The sequence below is a fragment of the Oxyura jamaicensis genome, chromosome 3 (assembly GCF_011077185.1).
Source record: "Oxyura jamaicensis isolate SHBP4307 breed ruddy duck chromosome 3, BPBGC_Ojam_1.0, whole genome shotgun sequence".
Classification (NCBI taxonomy): Eukaryota; Metazoa; Chordata; class Aves; order Anseriformes; family Anatidae; genus Oxyura; species Oxyura jamaicensis.
In genome coordinates, this window is record NC_048895.1 from 55932765 (window position 1) to 55955132 (window position 22368).

Here is a 22368-nt window from a genome sequence, read left to right on the forward strand (position 1 = left end):
AAGGAAATGTGTCATCCATGTCATTGGCTTTTTTAAAAAAATTATTATTATTTAATATTTATCTGCAACCATAAGAACTAGGCATATAAAGAAGACACAAGAGTTTCTCATGCCTTATGATCCCAGGAGGCGTTCAAAGAAAACACACAATGTATTTTGAGATAAAACTGGCAATTTTTTCAGAACTGTAAATGGGATTAGACCTCTGTTTCATTCTATATATGAATTGAAGGAAGGAATGGCAGGGGTTAAATTGAAATGGGCTGTCCCTTGAACCTTTGCTCAAACCTGGAACTGATCCCAAATATTCTGCAGTCCATGGTGCTGCTATATGGGATATCTCTTCTTGTGTATCCTTTTGCAAGTCCCTGCAATTGAAGTTGTGTCTATGAGTGTTGCACTATTTCCCCCCTGCAGTCTGAGACCTGAGATCTTCCCATGCAGCCTGGGATCAGAGCTAGGTGAGAGGGGTGCAAATTAATGCCTGTCAGCAGGGGTGTTAACAGGGAACATGCTCGCAAAAAAATACGCATCATGCTTGCCATAGGTCCTGTGGAATTTATGGTGAAAGTTCAGCAGGGAAACAAAGTGTCCTCATGCACCCCTGAGCTCTGCTCCCTGTTTGGGAAGCATTAACAGTGTGTGAAATTTATAAGCGCGAGTAATGGAGTACCAAAACCTAGCCATGTCCTGACTCACCAGGCAGGATTTAAGGGGGAAACTGAGAACTTTGGTACACAAGACTGTGGCAGCCATCCTCCGAAATGGGTTTTTAGCATAAATTTTTCAGGTTTCCTTAGTGTGTAACTTAATGGTACTTTTGTGCATTGGGCCCTTGCTGCTGTGGCTCTCTTGTATGCTGAGAACTCCCCTATAATTTGTTAGCCTAGTAATGGTGTACTTTACTTTTTGGTTTGGAACAGCTGAACTTTAGAATAGATGCTCTCAATTAATGTAGTTCAGAGTGGTGCTATTGTAACTATGATAATATGTATTGCAACCTTCTGTGCCAAGGATATTAAAGCAAGCGCTTAATACTGATAGGGTGGTAAATATGCCAGGTGAGCTAATAAAAGGCTCCCATTAAGAAACTGAACCCTATATTGCCTACTTTACAGGTGAAAACTTGCAGTTTGATTCCACAGCTAGATATGGGGTGATAGGAAGGCACATTTTCCCTGAAGACAGAAGCATGCGATGCTGCCAAACCAGCAGTCCCAGGCGCCCTGCAGGGGATGGTTCTTGCAGCAGAGAGAGATTGCACAAGCTGTGGTGTGGAGGACTAGCTGCTTTATTTTGGTTGAGAATCCTCTAAAGATACTGGTTCCAATTCCCTACTGTCTGAAACCTTTTGCTATTTATACCTGGGTAAAGTGAATGCCAGGCGAGCATAAAATGCCACTACCCTAGTGCTAAAGGAGCTGTTATCCACTTTGACCAAATATAAATGACCATGCAAAGGGTAAAGCAAGTTCAAGGTCTCTCTTTTTGTTATGGCATTGCCCTTAGATCCTGCTGCTTGTTGATGAGTGTGTGTGAGCAGGAAAAGGCTGTGCTTTAGTGGTGGTGGTTTGAGCTCAAGATGTGCAACTGCAAGGAAAAACAAGAACACTAATTTCTTGTTCCACTACTAGTTAGAGAGAGAAAAACATGTTTCTTCTTCTGTGTCCAGGAGGTGGCTGAGCAGGATAGTAGCATAACAAATTTCTTTGCTAGTTTTCTGACAGTCTGGGGTAGGAAGAAAGATGCTCGAAAACAGCTGGAGGAGGCAGAAATGGACATTGTGACTTGAAGTCTCCCTGCCCTGGGGCATTCAATAGCAAGCAGTGCATTAACATGCCATATATTGGAAGGACACAGTCCTTGAAATCCTCTGGCACTGTAAGCTACTGCTTTTAAACTAGAACAGAGACAGATAAGGATAATGTGAAGGAGAAATTCAGCATTGCATATTATAAGATTGAATCCTTAAAAAAACTGGTCACTTTTCGCAGAATTTCATATATTGTAAATAGAATCCATATATATTCATGCTTATTTTAAACAGAATATACTGTACTGCAATTTCTGCTATCTACGCAAATATCTTGGTAGAGTAATTTAAAAACAGATCTATTTTGTAGCCAACACTGCACCAATTTAATAGTAATACTGGTCTATGTTAGAGGTTCTGAATGAGGTTCTGACAGCTATATACCTGCCGAAGACAATGAAGACCTAGCATGGGCTGAGGGCATCAGTGTCTGGCTCTTGTGGGCAGAGCTGCTTGTGAATCCTGTGCTACAATGCCCACTGCTGTGGAAAGGACCGATTTAAAAAGCAAGAAATGAAAATCATTTTGAATTACAGGCAGCAAGAAGGATCCTTCCATAATACCTAGATAAACCTCCATTTATGTACTATATTTCAACAAATAGCCAATTTTTTTTAGGGACGGGGTGCGGTAAGATTATTAACACTGAACCACACCCCGTGCAATTCATTTTATGTAACTTCTAATACATGCATTTACCTATTCACATACACTTTTCCTCTTTCTAAATATATCCTAAGGTTACATATGCAAGGCTCACAGCTTCAATGCAGACATAGGAGGAACAATTGTGGTTTTGAATCTGCTGGTGACAAATACACAGAATTATTTTAACATGTCATGCTGTAGTAATGCTAAATTAAATATTTCAAAACGTGAACAAGAAACTTGTGTTATGTAGATCTTTAAGAGTAATCCTGTGAACCTTTCTTCTTGTCTCGGTATTCTTATGAGAAATTTGAAGAATTTACATTTTAAAAAAAAATACATAATACCCATTGCAATTGTGTGAATCCATGTTAGAGGATTCTTTTGCTCACAGATGCTTTGCTAATAAGTTCTGAGCCTGAAAAGTTTTGGTTAGTTGGGAATCTCAGATCCGTGCTAGCAGTTATCTCCAGATGGCTGCAATCTATTTTGTACCAAGCCTTCAGCATCTCAGCGGTTGCATGTTTGGAATTATGAAACACACTGTTCCACTTGTTTTTGCCAGTAAATATACCATACATTGTGTGTTAAGTTTTGATGTGTGGTGTAGCTCAATGAAGAGGTAAGAGAGAAAATGTGGGGAGAGAAAAAGAGAAAGGAAAAGGGAAGGACAGGAGAGGAAAGAAAACGCAGCAAGAAAAGTTTGTCTGCATAATGAATTCAGTCTGACTGGCAAACTTCAAGTTGTGAATTTCATTGAATTTGATCCAAGAAAGACACAGCTGAGCAATCTGCAGGAAGCAATCTTTTCCTAGAAGTATGCAGCTCCAAACTGTACAAATTCTTCCACTGATCGTAAAATTTCTGTGCACCACTAAACCTGTGTAATTGGATACTTTTGAAAAGAAAGTAGTGTATTGAGATATTCAACTAAAGAAAAACAAAAACATCATTGAATGTAGAATTTTGAAAGAAGAAAAACTATATAATTTGAAGTTGGCCAATGAAACCCTAGTGATAAGGACAGTTAATCATTTCTGGTGCAGCTGTTTCCTGACATTTCTGCAAAATGTTGTGGAAAAATTAATGAAGGTTCGTTCAGTAATGGTTTCAAGCTTGGCTAGTGGAAAATATGACAGTATTTCCATCGTCAATTAAGAACAAGCAAGGCCTTTTTTTTTTTCTGTAGGGGAAGTGGTATGCAGTTTGTACTGCACAGGAAATTGTAGACTTGAGAACAGCTGTGTGATAGCAACAGGTATGCAGAGAATATGAAAAAGAGCCTGGGCCCTTTGCTCTTATCACACGTGTTTCAGTGCAGTAGAACTCTGAGACATGTTGGAAGAGACAACTTGATGCATGGCATGACGCTATCTATCTAGCATGTGGGGTATTCCTTCGAGTGTCCGACTGAAAATAAACGCCCTTCATGCTACTTCAATAAAAAAGGATGTATCAAGTGAGATTTTAATTGTAACTGTATTTTATTACTGCAGTGTCCCAAAAGCATAACTCCTTTTGGTAGAGAGACACAAGATATATATATTTTTTTAATTGATCTCTGTAATTCTTGTTGCTTGCAATTTGACCTCAGCATGTATGATTTTTACAGCCACACAGCATGCCTTAGTGAGCACATGTGGTTGCAGTGTTCTCCCAGTGCAGAGCATCCCCTGCTATAATGGGCTGGCCATTTTGTGTCTGGGGGCGGTGAGAAACCTGCGGGCCTCATGTGCGGTATGGAGGTGGGGTTATGTATGAGAACCCAATACCATGTATGTGTACGTAGCATTGCATATAGCTAAGAAAGCATGTGGTTCAGAAACAAGAGCATGGCCCACGGGTGTATTCACATCGCAGATCAGCATAGCTGAAGGTCACTGCAGCAGCTGAGCAGTGGCCTCTGTCCACTCCTTCACCTCATGGCAGCGGGCAGGCAGCCTCCTCAGTGGCACCTTGGGGCTGGTGCTCCTGCCCCAGCTCTGCAGTGTCCAAACTCCTCCAGCTCAGCTTGGTTTTGGGGATGCTGGATTGTTCTGCTGTTGGATAGCCTGCATGGGCCAGCATTCAGTCAGCATAGAAACAAGATGCCCAGGGAGTAAGTTGTAAAGATCAGTCCCATATTGCCAGTAGAATTAATTGTTTTTCCCCAAAGGGATCTACATTTTATTTGGGGTTAAAAATGCATTAGTGTGAAATTACAAGGCTTATACAGAACTGCTGTAAATTACTGCAAAAGTTTAGGTGAATGATTTAGGGACTCGGTACCTCTTTCTGGACTGTGAGGGGTTTTACAAACCTGCCTACAGATTTTTTCTTCCTCTAACATACTGAGATAGTTTGAGCACTGCCATAAATATGATTTCTAGCCTGTTTACACAGTATGGTGATTCATGCTAGCGTGGTTGATAGAAAGAAAATACATTATAATGAATGGTTTATGCTTTTCTAATATCACTCTGTAAAGGAGACGCTTACTCAGTGCTCCTGCTGCAAATTTAGAAGACCCTCAGCAAGCTCACTAAAGATGTTTTTCTGACTTCCTGTAATGTAAGCTACAGAGTGTGTAGTTCTTACTGACTGGTTTAAGCCAGTGTAAAACAATTAGTAGTGATGAAGTCCTATCCATGATTTAGGTACATTCACATAATCATGTAAAAGTCAGGCCCAGGTTCCCTGTCTGTGGTGCAGTCAATTCTAAGGAGCTTTGTTTTGCAAGCCTGCAATCCCTTGTGTTGGTCAAAAGTTCGCTGAAGTCAGTGGCAGCTTTATCAGGGACAGCTTATGTATAAGAACCTGTAATTAATCTTGATTTGGGACATGAAAAGATCAGTTCTTCAAGTGTCCCTCCACAGGCTTGACTAACCGGGTGAGTACTGTGGTTGCAATCAATATGCTGTTGTACTTGTGGTAGGACTGCATGTGTGCTTCAGGGAGTGTATAGGCAAAAGGGAAAGATGAGGGCTCTGGTCCCTCATTTTATCTGACGAGGGCAGCAGGTCAAATATGAGCCGCTTTTAAACTTCTCAGTATGAGGTCTATGCCTACAGCTACAGAGGAACTTCCCATAAACACAATTTGTCAATTGAAAGAGGAATTTCCACAAGAACAAGTTTTCCACTGGAAAATTTCTGTATTGCCTGGTTTTATTTTTTGCTTTTGTTTTTCCATGGAAATCTCTGAACGAAGTACTTCCCTTTAAGTCACCTTAATTCATGAAGAAGCTATTTGATGAGCTGAACTGAGCTAACACAATTTCAGTTGTCATTAAGTTGCTTCTGTCTATTACTCCCTCTCATGTCATGGCAAATGGCAATACAAATACTTCATGCTTGAAAAGCTCCTATGGGCAGGTCACCTTGTCAGGCCTACATGTCCCATGGTGTATGGATGTCACCGTGGTGAAAACATCTACTAACTCGTAACAAAACAATGTCTTGGTGAACCAGATTAAAAAACAGAGGCCACAGTCCCTGGGAGACCAGAGGAGCTGTTGTGTGAGCTTCTATCTTTGCTGTTCAAACTCAGTCTCCCAGATTTTCGTGTATTTCTAACCAGTTATTTAAAACTTCTACAACAGTTGTAAAACTCTAGGATCCATTTGAGCTTTATGATGAATGAAAAGCAAGTACTTTTAAGTGACTGTAAAATTGGCTAAGGTCATACAGTCAAAGTGCTTGAAGGACGCCTACATGTTTCTTGCTTCATTGCCTTAGCTTTCCCTACAGAAGGCAGCTGGATAATAGCTGGGACATTACTGGAGATGACTGGACACCTGGTGCGGAACATGTGAGAAGGGAGAGGAATGCTGCAGCCACCAAAGGTGTTAATTGAATCACACAGTGACCTCTTATGGATGAACATTAAAAATGAATGAGTGCTCATATCACAAATACTACTTTTACTTTTTCAAGTACCAGTCTGAATAGTTCAGCAAGGTTTGTAGTAAATGTGGTGTTCTCCTTACAGTACTGTGTCTCCAGACTTTTATTAATCTTCTTCTTGTCCCTCATTGGCGGGTGGGGGATATGGATGAGGACACACATCCTGCTTTTATGTAAACATGTTGCCAATGATATTTAATGCATGAAACCTTTGGTGATACTGAATAGTGACCATCTCTTAGGTTTGATGATCGTGGCTGGTGGCATGCCCCTGATGTCCCTGAAGGAAACTTGTCCCCCAGAAGGAAATGGGTTGTACCAGCAACCATGCTGCTGCACGGGAGGAAGCTCTGTCTACATGAGACTGGAGGTTGGTGGAGATTTCTCCACCACGTGTACACAGGAAACAGCATGTCAGATGTCTGACTTTCCTTCGGGCGGTCTCCCCGGTGCTTCTCAGAAGGGCACGGGAGTTGTGGTTAAATATTACAGTCTAACCTTTTACTTGCTCAGAGACCAAACAGGAGCTAAGTAACTTTAAACCATTAGCTCCATTTTAAGTGTCTCTTCCGTGGGACGAAGGGCAGTTGATTCTCAATCATGTTATATTTTCCAGATGAATGACTCAGAACAAAAGTGTCAGGCTACCCACAGCAGACTATGCCAGTGCAGCTAATGAAACAGAGAAGAGCAAGGGTCCTCCTTCATCCCTCGTTCTGCTTCTTTCACAGGATTCTCTCTATTTCCTTTTCCCTCTTACTCTGTCACTGTTTTGGTTTTGCCATCATACTTTTAATTGAGTGGCCTGAATCAGATTTCTGAACATTGTCCACCAGCAGCCCTATGCTCACCTGAGGGTACTGGGGAGCAGCCCTGGCCCCAAGCCCTTCTACTTCCCTCCTGCTCAGCTGCCCTGGGCTGCTGGAGACAAAGGGAACAGACCTGAATTGAAAGAAGTGACACATACGGATCGGCCATTTAATTGAATAAGTCAAAAAATGCCTTTGGCAGATACCAACTCTTTGGCATTCAAGGGAAAGCCAAATACACTTTCCATGCTAACAGCTACGACTTAACTGTAGCTGAAACGCCGAACACAGTTTGAGAGGTAACATAATGTGACAACAACATTTCTACCAATGTACTGTCCTTTGGGGGAAAAAAACAAAACCAAAAACTTGACTTACTTTTAATGCTTACTTTTAATGGTAAGGTGTTTTTTGGTGATAACTGAAACCAGAGTTTTCATTCACTTATTAGAATTTAAAGACTACGTGAAAGAGGGATCATAGAAGTTATTCAGATCATTTGATTATAAGAAAATAAATCCTTTAGTAAAACTCACATTGGTGACAATCAGTCGTATTTCACAGTTGCATTGCGAAAGCTACGAACGGCCTCAGTTCTAAATTTAAGATAGTCAGAAATTGTTCTGTTTAGCATGTCCTAAAATTATCCAGCACAGAAATACTTAGGGGAAGTGTTAAAATTAATTCCCAAATTTTAAAAAGGCAGCTTAAAGGGGAAGGAATGCAGATGTGGAAGTATTAAATAAGTGCCATCTCAGTAGCAATTTTACCAAACGCAGGGAAGAGCCATACACTTCATGTCCTTGTTATAAGATTCTTGGAGAAAATACTCCCACTCAGACAGAAATTCACTGTAAACAGCCCTCTTGCTGTTGTCGCTGGTGTACTTCTGAGGATGTAGTAGCTCTTAGAAGGAGCTGGGTTGGTTGTGCAATACTGTGACCTTATGGTGCATAGACACTTCCAGTTTTGGAACGTGAAATGTCTGAAACTGGGAGTGGGCGGACAAGAGGTGGAGCTAGCGAGGAGCCCGGGTGGCTGTGTTTCTGAGAAACTCTCTATTGCTGGTGAGCTCTGCTAATCTGTCAAGTGTATGGCCAAAGCCCTGGATATTGCTAAGTTGAGCCACTAAACAAGATCAAGTTGCAAATGGACACAGAGCTATGGGGTGGTATTTTGGAAGTTGAGCTTTTAAAACTTAGTTGAAAACAAGGCTGAATTCTTTCAGACCTGAAACCACAGCCTCCCAAAATGCGTCAGAGACTCTTGATGCTGCAGCGAGGTCAGCTTCCCTCCCCCCCACACCTGTGAGTCAGGACAACTCTATTAAAGGAAGCTTTTATTGGAAGCTGTCAATAGAGAGGTAGACAACATGCAGATGTTGAGGACACGGTGGGAAAGATTTTGGATCCTGTGCCTACATAGATGGTTGCCAACAGGATGAAGAGTATTTTTGTGGAAAACAGAGGGACGCTGAGGAAAGACTAGTATTTAAGCAAGAGGTAGGTACATCTGATTTCACCTTCTGTCAAATTAAAGCTAGGATTCAGAGTCCATTCAAGCTGGCATTGTATCAATTTCTCAAGGGGGACAAAGGCTAAGTCTTTTGGGGGCTAGATGCCCTCAGTGCTTGTCCACTGTGCCTTCTGTACCTACTTTTGCTGAAAGCTGCAGAAAAATAATCTTAGAGCAGCTCAGTTGAATGCAGAGGGAAAAAAAAAAAAAACAAACAAAGATGAAACAAAGTATTGGACTGGTGAGAATTTCAGCAATGTGATCTTGATTTCCAGGTAGTGCAGACACTTTTTGAAATTGAAACTTCCTATAGCGCAGTCATGGACTTACTGTTTCCTTTGCTATAAATTCAGACCTGCTTATGGGTGGATCGACAGTAATGGGGCTTAAAAATGTCAATGAACAATGCTGTCCCACTTATATTGATTCTCCTTTAACTTTTCCCTTGTTGTTTGTTATTACTACTATTACCCGGACTGCTCTAGCAGAGTGTTAGCATAGATGAAGTTCCTGTAACAAGCAGCATTGCAATAACTGGGACCTGTGGTTTTAGATGTGATCTTCTCTTAATACTGGTAGGTGCTCTGTGATTACTGAATTTACTTCTACCAGAGAAGAAATATACAATAGCTTTGTGACTGAAAAAAATACCTCTAGAACTAATTTGTAGTGCCAATAATTTTATTGTTTCTATGTGAGATTGCTAGCAGAAGGAAAGAGATCCTGGAAACCAGCTGCAGCTATTTAATTCATGACCTGTCAGGAAAATGGGTTTTGGTTTCCAGTCCTGATGAGCATCTTGGGTGAAAGGCAGAGCCTGGTCCTGGCTGTGCAAAGAGCTGACCTTCCCGAACCCTCATCACATTTAGTAGCACTGTATTTGAGCGGTTTTCCTGAGAACATCCCATATGGAGTTTTCCTCTGCTTTGAAGGCTTACATTATACTGTTTTGATCCACTTTCCATTTCACTGGTGGACTATTTCTATTAACTTTCTCACAAGGTGAATCAAGCTGCATTTAAAAAAATAAATAAAAAAATAATAAAAAAATACTCTTCTTTGCACCTTTAACTTTTCCTTTTTTTTTTTTTTTTTGAATCCATGTGTGTTACATTTTATGAGCAGTCCCAGCAATGCCTTGTATCTAGAAATGTAAATAACCTTTTATTTGAAAAATAAAAACCATCTGGGTGCACTTGTGGCGTCCCTGACTGCCAAACATTCATTGGCAAACACTCTACTGCAGGTACGGCTGAGCCCATATGTGGATGCATTCACATGCGGAGTACGAGTTTGAGAGAATTAGCTGCTTTTGGTGGACTTACTGAGGCAGGTATCTGCCTCACTTTACATTTATATTTTCCATTCAGAATACATTCAGTCTGAAGATGGTGGTGAAGGAAAAGAAACAGTAATACGTGTTCCTAAAGTGTAAAGCAATGGCTTCTCAGATCTGTATGATGAGGGGAGAAGTGGTTGCAAAGAGAAACCCAAGCACAACAGCATGGAGGCACAGAGATGCACCTGGGGGCAACTGCAACAGGCAAACGGAGCTCCTGGACATCATGGTGGGACTAGCTGTCATGGTCCCCATTAATGTGAGTCAGCAATTTTTTACCCTGTTGGACAACACAAAATTGTATCTCCCATGCCATCTGCCTGGTCCCCTCCCATACAAATCTGCTCTGACCAGCCAACAGGAACTGTGGCTGCCTTTGGCCTTTCTGTGGCCTTCCTCTGCTAGCCTTTTTCTGGCCTTCCTCTGCCCTCTGCACTTTCTGGCCAAGTTCTGGTGCAATCAGGCTGCAGGATGGCAATGGAACTGTCAGCATCTTCCAGATGTCATGTGAAACAGAGCAATGCGGTTTATACCTATACCAGTCCTGTCCTTGCTACATCTTCCACTGATTGGGTTTACACAGAGTATAGAAGTCTGAATCCTACCTTGAAATTAGATTTGACATCCTTGAATGGATTAATGTGAAAAATAAATTGTTATACTGAAAAAAGCTATAAAGAAAAAATCAGACTGACAGCATCTTTTTTTGTTTTGCTGCTCAGAAATCAGAGGCTGAATTTTGGCTCAAACGTCTATAAGCAGTCTTGCAATCAAATACTCCCAGTTTGCGAGGATACAAACAGCAGCTCCTCTAGCTTGCTCTAATGAACCAGCGGCTCTTTGTTGGTGCGAGCAGAGCAATTAGGCTCCCTGCTAGAAGAGCGATGTTTGTTATGCAGTTTCATCCAAGTGATTGGGGTTATTTTATTCAAGCAGACCTCACTAATCCGCAATTAAAGTGGCATTTTCATCTCACACTTCGAAGTTGAGAAAAAGCCTTGGAAGATTTTAGTAGCTCTGATGATGAGCTTGGTAGAGGAACAAAATCAAACAAGGACCTTTTGTTGTAGTGGTTGGGTCGTGACTGAGACAGTTGGCTACTTCACTACAGCAAACACGTAGGTGGCTCTTCTCATGTTTTTAGATCCAAGAAGGGAGCAGTGACTTTCCTGACACCTTTTGGGGGCGAAAAGGCTGGGCTGTGTCTGCTGTGCCACGTGCAGCACCTGCTGACAGTCAGCCCTTTTCCTCTCCACCGCTTTGAAGTAATAGGCCACACTTTTCTGGAAGGATCAGGCCCAAGTGGTGAGGTTGCACTGGGTTCAGGCAATTTAAAATCAGTCTGCAATTTTTTGCACCTGTTTCATTGTGGTATTTATGGCTCATTTTTACCTGTGCTTTCTGTTCCGTGTACTGTTACCAGTAGCCTTCCTAGCTGGGACTGGTGCAGCTCTGAGGGAAGTGAAGAGTGCCAAGTGCAATTTGGAGGATGATCAGGGTGAGATCAGTTCTTGAAACCCAAGTCAAGTTAATGATGAAACCTGAGTTTTGTTAATAATACATTGTGATTATTACAGCAGGCATGGCAGATATCTCCTATTTCTTATCTTTTAACTTGTGGATCCTAGCTGAAGTGACCCAACTCCTCAGCCATCCCACCCAGGGGGCCAGCCTGTCCCCACAGCTGGGCTGGCGGGCGAGCTTGCCCTGGGCAGAGCAGTGCCTGCAGATGTCAGCGAGATATGCAGGCCAGGAGCAGGGTGTGTGATCAGCAGATGTAGCAGCAGAAAGTTAATGACACAAGGCACCTAACCGGAGCTGCCCTTACGTCAGTGCTCAGCACCAGCCAGGCCGGTGGCAACCCGCCCCCATGTCCATAAGGGAAAAACTGCATTATGAGCCAAGCCTCTTGCCTGCCGTAAATGCCAATAAAACATTAATCCTAACCTTTGGTAGACCGCATCTATCTCTGGCAGCTGGGAGATCCCGGGCCCCATTGGAGAGGTGACACAAACCAGGGTGCGCGTTCAGGGCCGGTCAGTGGGAGGGGAACAGCGCTGGTGAAAGTGCCGCTGCCGCGAAGGGGCGGCTGGAGGCAGCTGTGGCAGGAAGAGCACCCGCAGCAGGATGCAGGCAGATGCGAGATAGCACGGCACCTCCTCGCTTACCAGTCTTGTTTCTTGCCACCTCCTGATGGCTCCTGTCACCTCCTGCCCTGCTCTCCTTCTCTGGAGCACGTGGTGCCAGCAGCCTCCATTTGGCCTCGTTGGCCTTTGGCTGCCCTCCGTGCAAAACCAGGAGTGCTGCCTCCGTTCTGTGGAGATCCTGGCTGTGTATCTTGGGGTGCTGGGAGCTGCCATGCCATGTGCTTGCGTAGGTCACAGTTAGGGACTTACATGCAGGCCAACAACTTTCCAACACCCACAGTTCAAACATTGGCTGACAAAGAAAACCCACAGCAGGAACTTAACGAAAGGAAAAGATAACACCTTGTCTTGCTTTACTTCTGCTCGTTATCTCACCTGTATCATGACTATTGCATGTTACGCTGAAAGCAGAACATTTTCATGACTTTGAACACCCCATGGGTCGGCTCTGTAATAGTCCAGCAGACCCTCAGCCCGATTTGGGCAGCAGAGCAGGCAAGAAGAAGGTGAGCCGGTGGCCCAGGAGCTGTGGGATGGAGGTGGCATTCAGCAGGATATGGCCCTGCCGCCCCACCATCTCCATGCTAAATCTGCAGCCCCTTGCCCTGCTCCTCCCCGACCCAGGGCTGCCGCCACATCCCCTCCCTGGCATGCAGGGGCTGATCTGACTGAGAACGTAGCGCTTCTTTCCCCCCAGATTATTTCTGAGTTATCCCATTTCTTTGGTTTAGATTGAATTGGACATTTTGTCTTCTCCTTTGTACAATTTTTTCTTCCTCAGCTTTAAACTGGTAAAGATAGGTGATAGGTGGTGTATTACTCTTACGTAAACACAAATTTTGTTCCAAATTTGGAGGTGGGGGATAGGTTTAGGCTCTGATCATTCTCGTTTTAGCGTTACAATTTAAGAGTCCCATGGTGCTTTTGGGTATATAGTCTTATTAACTTCATATAAATGTACTGCCAGTGAATGGTCTTCAGTATTTAAACCTACTTATAATTATTTTTACATTCATATTTCATGTAGTAGAATAACATTTACTCTTAATTTCAGATTAAAATTAAATTGTCTGAAGAATAATAGCATCAGCTGATTTGTCTTGCACTTCAGTGTTTATCTATTCTGGTAAAAAAAATCAGTGACTATTAAATTTACTGCTAAGACATAGGATGAAAAGGCAGTGCTATGATGCTGAACAAAGGATGGTTGTATCAATGGGAATTAATCACAGCAAAACCAAAAAAGAGCATGCTCGCAATTTCCCATTGGACTTCATGTTAAAAATATAATCTTATTAACTTCAATTACAGTGTTGTTCTTTTTTTTTTTAGTTTTAAAATAAGAACAAAATAAAAATTGTAATGCCAGTGTAATCATTTTTATTGACTCTTGCATGTGAAGTTGGCAGTGTCTTACAGTGGGCTTTGTTTCCTGTTGTAAATGAGAAGAAAGGTCTGCTAGAAACCTGTGCATTTTTGTTTAACCCCAGCCCCAGAGTGATTGATGTGAGGTCTTTGGAGCCACACAGGAAGAATGGATAATAATGAAACAAAACCCTCATGTAAGCATCAGCCAAAGGAGTCACAACATTAAATAGAAAAACCATAATTGTAGAAAAGACCATTTCCTTGCACAGGTCAAATGGAGCACTAGAAAGTTGGCACGTGTATGACTTCCAGTAGTAATGTTGCAGTAATGTAGTTTAAACAGTTGCAGAAACTCTTCAGAGAGTCCTTGGGGCCTGGCTTGTTTTCCCTTTGTGTTACACTCAATGTTGTGCGGAAGCGTGAAGTCGCCCTGTGAAGGGAGGTTGCAGAATATTGCTACTGCCTAGCTGTTGGTCATCCTGTAGCTAGCTATATGCCGTCAGGTATGGCATCGTGAATAAGGGCAGCAAGTGCCTGGGCTGGGGCTGTTCCTGGGCGCACGGACTGGATGCTGTTGGGAGAGTTTGAGCTCCCATCTCCACTCCTGCACATGCCCACTACTCCCCAGGGACAAATATACCAACACTGGAGAGGTACAGTTGTTAATTCCTGTAAGTACAGGTCTTGGGGAATAAGAAATTCATCTGTGTGGTTGGTAGTTCTTGATATTCCTCGTAAGATGCTAAACTGTATCACTCAGCCAGATGGTCATTTATACTTGTGCCACTTTATTAAGCACTGTAGGAGTGCTTTAAATGGCAGTAAGTTATTTTTACACCCTTTCTAACAGCTTCTTTGTGCTGATAAAAGGGATGTAAACTGGCCTCAGAGGAGGCAAGACTTGCAGAATAGGACTGTAAAAGTGCAACAGCCTCTCGTTAGCATGCAGGCCTATGTGTCTGCTTCTAGTGGGGCACAGCCTTCTGTCCGGGGCAATGCTGACTTAGGTAATGGCTCTGACATGACAAGTTACCACCTTCCCTTAGCTCCAAGAGCCTCATTTCTGGTCCCTGGAGAAGCTTCCTGTGTGCTGGTGAGGAGGAACTGTGTTGTAAACCTGATCATTGAAATGCGCCAGATTAGAAGAAAAAAACAACGATGACAACAAAAACCCTTACCCTCTTTGATTTTAAAAGACAACTTTTCTCCCAGATCCTTCTAGCGCTGCAGCTTACAGTAGGATCCCACAAATGTTGTGGCATGGCTGCAGATGGCTCAGCAATCGTGGAGGGGATGGTGCAGGTAGGGCTGAAGAACAGTAGCTGCCTAACGCAATGCTGCTGCCAGGTCTTGGCCCAGGTGAAACTCTCCCCACCCCATCAATACTGTTTTGAAGACTTGCAAGTACTTGAAAACACGTTTGCTTCTGGTTCTACTTCCTAGTCTTATTGGCTGAAGGAGGATGCCTTAATTAACAAGCTCTTGTCCCTTCGTTATGTGATGTTGGAATGCAGATGCCAGGTAGAAGTTCTACCCAGTCTTTTTGTGTTTTATCTGTTGGTAATCTCAGTGAAAAAGGGACAGTTCCAAATCTGAGTTTTTTCCCCTCATCTTCTCGTTTCTCAAGTTATGTTTAGAAACAGGAAACTGTTTTGCATAAAGGTAAGATTGTGTTTTTAACAAGTAAAGTTGGTGTTAGACTAGCTAAATATACCTACACAGTCATACTCAGTGGGTAGTCCTGGCTATTTTTAGGCTTTATTTTTGCCTCTCTTTATTTATTTTTTTAGTGACACCTCCACTGTACCTTCAGCTTCTTGTGAGGCACAGCTTCCTGAGCCTCTATGAAACTTGCAATTACAGGAGGAGTCAATCTTGTCAGGTGTCATTTATTATACTTGGCAGAGGGCTGATTCCAGAGAAGGGTGAACAAAGCTTAATAAAAAGAGAGAGAGAAGCATTCTCTTAATAATTTGCCCTTTGCAACAGCAGACCCTTATCTGATCACCCACGCTCATCTGGCTGCTGACGCTGTACTTGCTTCATTAGTACAAGCTATTTTTACACCTTTTGTGTCTTTTGAGGAACTGTGTGGGCCTTCTGGCTTGAAATGATTCACCATCTCCAAGCGAACAGGGTGTCCTCAAATCCTGCAAGTGGGGTAGGAAGAAAGAAGTGGGGGAAAGAGTTCAGTTGAATAAGCAAGTGTTGATTGTCTTAGGTGGTCTGAGTGCCAAAACATTGCAGTTTAGTCTAGTGAAAATAACTTACGTGCTTTTGGTTTGGTTTGCAGTGGAGGTTTTTAGACTAAGAGCTATCTCAAGGAGCATTTGCTGATTAATCAGTCTTACTGTAACTTAGCAAACATGAAGCCCTATACACTTGTGCATATGCTCTTTGTCTTCGTGTCGACGGTACTTTCTTTTGTTCTCAGTGTACAAGTGCCATTGGTGTATCACAAGCACCCAGGAGACCTTTGGGTCAAATCTTTAGCTGATTTCACTTCCACTTCTGATACTGGAAAAAAAAGCTAATTTTGGTGGAATGGGCCAAGCATGATGTAGGAGGAGAACCCTGTACAGAGTTGTCTGGGAGCTTCTGGAGCTGAGCAGTGGTTGCTTTCCCTTTCAGTGCACCATTAGCACTCATTACAGAATCACAGAATCACAGAATTTTCTAGGTTGGAAGAGACCTCAAGATCATCAAGTCCAACCTCTAACCTAACAATAACAGTCCCCACTAAACCATATCCCTAAGCTCTACATCTAAACGTCTTTTAAAGACCTCCAGGGATGGTGACTCCACCACTTCCCTGGGTAGCCTGTTCCAGTGTCTAACAACCCTTTCAGTAAAGAAGTTCTTCCTAACATCCAACCTAAAACTCCCCTGGCGCAACTTAAGCCCATTCCCCCTCGTCCTGTCACCAGACACGTGGGAGAACAGACCAACCCCCACCTCGCTACAGCCTCCCTTGAGGTACCTGTAGAGAGTGATAAGGTCACCCCGAGCCTCCTTTTCTCCAGGCTGAACAAGCCCAGCTCCCTCAGCCGCTCCTCGTAAGACTTGTTCTCCAGGCCCCTCACCAGCTTCGTAGCCCTTCTCTGGACTCGCTCAAGCAGAGCGAGGATTATGTCCTCTTTGACCCTGGTGAGCTCTCACTTGGTGGTTAATATTAAGGTTTTTGCTGTCTTTAGACTTTTCCTGTGTAGAAGAGATTTGGTGTCCATTTGTGCCACTTTTGAAGTACAGGATAATGGTTTCATATTGCAGGCTTCCTTGGAGTCATTTCAAAAGTTAGTGTGATAAGGCATACATATAGGAAACTCTAAGGAGCTGTTTACATTAGAAATGTCCTGAATAATGCTCCCTTGTCTAACCTTGACTGATAGCAAGTCCTTGTGAAACCTGACAAGTGCCTTTCCCAAGAGAAGTTTTGTTTTTTTAGTGTCTCTCTCTTGTTGAGACTGTAACTGAGCTGTCAGCTTGGACTCCCCTCTCAAGTATCAACCTGTGGAGTAACAAAGGCATGGCATATGGATTCAGGCATTTTGGGTAGAAATCCATCTTCTCAGTAGTGTTCGCTCAGGTGAGTAGTCATCACATTAGTAAACAGAGTTGGCTTGTGCCCTCTACAAAGAAACAACTGCAGAGAATGAAATATCTCATGTACCTACAAAGCACAGCAAGAAAGCGCATGCATATTTTATTGGATTTTTTAAGATGTGTTCTGATGCAATTGGATATTGTGCATACTGGCTTCCAGTATTTTGTGCAATAAAAAGAAGGAAGTACTATAAAAAATAGCTAGCATAATTTAAAAGAACTTTTTAAATTTTTTTTTTTCATTTTTTCCTTTTTCTCCTGTTAAACATCCTGAGGGCTATAAACAAAACATCATCCTTAAATGTGCAGTCTAATTCGTGTATCTTATATGACCACTGCAGTGATCATTAGTCTTTAGGCAATGTAAGTGACTAGATTTGCTACCGTAAAATGCCTGTATTCATTCACTAATCAAAACCAAACATTAGGGCTGCAGGGTAGTGACTGTTGTGACACCTGCGTGATGTATAGAGCTTTGGGCTCAATATCTGATCTCAGATGAATTTTAACAAAGGCTTCAGAATTAATTGAAATAAAACTGTCACGAAACCCCATTCTACTTTGGGTTCAAATAATGGAAAAAAATGGTAGGAACATGTTACTGATGCTTTGTGTACATCTGGTTTTGTTTTGACATGTGACCACAGAGTTTAGTAAATAATGGAAGGTTTTAAAATAAGCTTGTATAATAAGCTTGGTGTGAGTAAAACACAAAAGCAAGATCAGATACTATAAATGTCTTCATATGTAATTCTTCCTGGCATGAGTGCGTCCCTCAAAGTTGGTGCCTTTGCCCATTCAAGAAAATGTTTGAAAGACACTGATACTTTCGTATGAAGTGCAGGTGACTTCTTCTGACACGCTATGAAAGGAAGCATAGCTGTCTGCAAATCTTGCAGTGATTGCATAATTAGTATTGCATAACTTTTAACTGAAAAAAAATCACTTCCCAGAAAGTTTGGTGGTATTTTCCCTCTGTGATGGAAATGCTAGGCCTCTGCCTGATATTTTTCTAATATTCCATTTGGCAACAGAATAACAATCGTTTTGTCCCTAAAAATGATGTAATGTTTACAGAAGATTTTTTTTTTTTTTTTTTTTTCTGGGAAAACTTGGGGAAATCCTTCATAATGCCTTAGCAGGATCTTACCAATACTGGGCTGTTCTTCCCAGCTGCTGCCCAACTGTGTAGTTCTTGTGTGAAAATGAAGAAACAATTTCAGAAATGGCATGTAATTTCAGTTAGGAAAATTATTATATCTGACAACTTTATCAGTCTGAACTGTCTGGTGGCACTGCTTTTACCCTACTTACACCCGTATGGTGTTTTTAAATCTAGAAATGACTACATAGCACACTCACACTGGAATCTTGCCCTTTGCATACACGTTATCGTTCATAAGTGTTGCTAACTTCATAGTTTGGTTAATCTCTCCTTTATTAAATATGAAATTCCCCTTTCTGATTAACACATTTTTTTTGTGTGTTGAATTAAGAATAAGGTCTTTAGTCACACTAATTTTCACCAGCTCTTGCAAATGCAAAAGCTTCATTGCAGTCCCTATAAAGTCTTGCTTTTCCAGTTTAGCATGGTACCCTCATTGTTCAATTGCTGTGGCTTAGAAGAAAGTGAGACAGAGCTGAGTTTTCTGCTGATTAAGAGAGCAGCCCAAGAATTAATAGCCCATTTGTATCTCAGCACCCTCTCACATACTGTTATGCATCTTTTCTGCATATCTAGTAAATACTGTTTACTTACTATTTATCTAACCCTTGGGTGAAATTCATTCTTCTACAGATCGGGACCAACAAGATCATGCATCTTACCAACTTAACTTTAGCTCGTAGTAGTGTTTAAAGAGGGCCTCAGTTTCTGACTGTTCTCTGCATGGGAGCTACTCTTGTATGTCACTGCATACTCTGATTCAAAGACAAATGGGGGAAAAGAGCAAAATGACTGGTATTTTTTTGTTGCCTTCCAAATTTTTAATAATACTGGAAGTATGGGCTGTCACATCTGCCATTGCTGTGCCATCACATTTTAAGTCCATGTGGGTACATTTTCATTTCTTAACTTGTTCTCCAAGGAAATAAGTAGCAGTGTGAGACTAACAGTTTACATACTTCTCTTGTTTAGCTTTATATCTGAATTATCCCAATCCTGTGCTTTGGTGTCACAGTAGGTTTAATCTGTCTGTGCTTGAACATGGTCAGCCAGAACAGGTAGGTTTTGTATTACCTGACATGTTGAAGCACCTCCAACAAAATCCGATGTGCACAGCAAGGTTAGGCATCCAGAAACAAAATATTTACCTGATCTGTTAAAAGCAGTGAGCTCAGAGAGATCAATTAGCTACTAATTGACTGACAAGATTGTTTGTCCTGTAGGCTGTTTTGGCATCTCTTTGATAGCAGTTATTTGTTCAATTCAAGAGCTGTGGTTAGTTTCAGAACTTTTACCTATAAAGGAAGTGTTTAAGATGAATTTGGCTCCTGTGTAGCTTTTTTTTTCTTTTTTTTTTTTTGTTTCCTCTCTCTCTCTTTTTTATTTTTTATTTTATTTTATAGTCATCCTGTGGAAATAAGTCTGTGTTCAGTTGGACTTTGGCAATGTGAAAGATTTTTTTATACATTTTTTCCATCCGGTAGTAATGTGTACATTATGTATGATGCTGAAACAGGAAATAGTGATGTTTTTTAAGTGAGCAATCCGTGTCATTGCAGTGAAAAGGTCAACGTTAAGGCATTTCTGCTGTAGGCTTCTTCTGTGACTTCTTAAAATATACACTCAACTTGAATTTAAGTTTTTGGGGGATGCTATTTTTCTATAGAGAGTGGCAATTTAAGATTATATTTGAGATACTTAACATAGCAAAAACTGAGTGCAGCTGTGCTCTAAGCATTTAGGCTGCAAGCCAGCATCTCTTAAAGAAAATCATCAGTGTTTTCTTAATACCATGTAATTGAAAATTTATTGCAATAAATGTTATGAATTTCTCTGAGGACATCTTAGAGGTGTTGGATTAGTTTATTTTCAGTTTGTATTAAATAACCTCAGATATTTAGTATATAGGATGATGAAGTCTAAACCTAAGTAATGTCTGATTCTGTGAGAATTTTACTTTTTTACTTTTTTTACTTTTTTACTTTCTTACTTTTTTTTTTTTTTACTGATTCTGTGAGAATTTTACATTTTTACTTTGACCTGCTGTTGAAATAATTTGTCTCCTTTTCCTCACTCAGAAGAATACCTCATATCTGATCAAAGCTTCTGAAGTGAAATGGGAGACTCTTGTTTCATGCCTGAATTTTCTGGAAGGTCACCACAGAAGGGATATAGGTTTTCTGTCTTGGTATACCAGTGTGCCTGACCTCTGGCTTGGTAGGGATTCAGAGGAGGGAAGGAGAATCCTGTTCTTCACAGAGTGTACCCATTGACTTTTGGATGCAATGCCTAAGATAGGTTCCTACAGTTAAGGTTACAAGAGTAAAACAGATTCCTTTCTTTGTTTTCATCATAGAATCATAGAATCACAGAATGGTTTGGGCTGGAAGGGACCTTAAAGGACATCTAATTCCACCCCCTTGCCATGGGCAGGTACACCTCTCACTAGACCAGGTTGCTTGCAAGCAGACAGATTCATTCACTTTCTTCAGCATGCTCAGGTAATGGTCTCAGAATAGTTTGAATTAGCTGAATTAGCAAGTTTAAAGTGAGCTTGATAAAGCCTTCATATGAATGAAATAATCAATGCTACTACAGTTAACTAAAATGTGCCATTGTATGCCATCTCTCAACTGCTGGAATTCTAGAATATTTCTCAAAACCTGGGCCAGATTTAGTGTGATAACTGAAATAATAGTCGCAGAAATCAGGATGTCAGATTTCATACAACTTCTAGTTTTATGTGCACAAATCCTGTCTCTGGGAACCAGTAGGTACCATGGACACCAAAGTGTGTTCTTAGAAACCTGAGAGTAAAAGCCTAGAATCATATTCAGTTGTGGAGAGCTTGCAGTCGCAAAGAGCCAGAATATTCTGCTCTTGATGCTTCTGTAACTTCATCTTCTCAGTCAGTCTTGTCGGTTCCTGACTTCTCGAGGAACCCATGTGAGAAGTGTTTACTCAACAAAGAAGTGAGTAACAGATAATCTGAGTAACAGATCCTGCCTTGTAGCCTCTCCTTAAGCAAGTTTAGTACAGTTTGTTTGATTATTTAGTAGTAAATTCACAGCATACTGTATGTGCTTGCTGAGCAGTATTTGTTTTTATATTTTCTAGTACTTTTAAATAACATCTAAAAATATTGTAAAGATTAGTTCAGCTGCCCAAATTTCAAAATCTATGTTATTCTAAATATTTTAGGGTATTTTCAAAACTGTGGCTTTCTGGCTAGCTTTGAAAAATGGCAATGCATTCAGTAAAACACTGAAATCCAGAAGGCAGGCAGAAGATCTGGGCTGGAATTAAATGATCAAGTCAGAGTAGTGTGTTCAAGGATGAAGAGGTAACAACAGTATTTACAGTACAGAAAGTAGCAGATTAAAATAAATACACCTAACCTATCTTGAAATGGCTGCCTTCTTGAAATTGCATCTGTAAAAGGATGCTTCACAGCTCCTGTTGAACTGCAGCAAAAGCACGGGCATCTTTGTGTTCCCAGTAAAGCAAGATTTTGCCAAGTGCCAGTGGTCGACAAAGGAATTTATAGTCATTCCTAGAGGTGTTCAAATAGACAGGTAGAAGGCCAGCTACAAAACCACAGTCAGGAGGGACCCCTAGCCAAGGACTGCTGAAAATATGAAGAGAATCTCTCTGGTCAGGAGTGGGTAGCCTTTTTTACAAAACTGGGAAATTTAAGAAGTGTTTTGTTTTCTTTATCTTTTTAGTAAGTACAGGTCAAAAAGTGAAGAAAGGGAATTTACTTCCTGATGGCTTTATCAAGTGTGGTATCAAGTAGTAAGAAAAGCTTGAATTTGCTCATCATTTGTTTGTTTTTGTTGTTGGTTGGTTGGTTGGTTGGTTTGGTTTGGTTTGGTTTTTCATTTGTGCAAAATGCCAAAACAATATACCCCAAAGACTACATTCCTTTTGTTACCTTGCTACAGTGCACAAGCAAACTCAGCACACAAATGAATATGTAACCTTTCACAGAAGGATGGACAAATGCTTGTCCCTCCTGTCCTGTCCTGTCCTGTCCTGTCCTGTCCTGTCCTGTCCTGTCCTGTCCTGTCCTGTCCT

General features: G+C 41.4%; 1 protein-coding gene across 3 annotated transcripts in view; it reads left to right on the top strand.

The window, feature by feature from the left end:
• Window positions 1-22368, top strand: part of HIVEP2 (HIVEP zinc finger 2) — a 135336-nt gene that overhangs the window by 81346 nt on the left and 31622 nt on the right. The window lies entirely within an intron of this gene.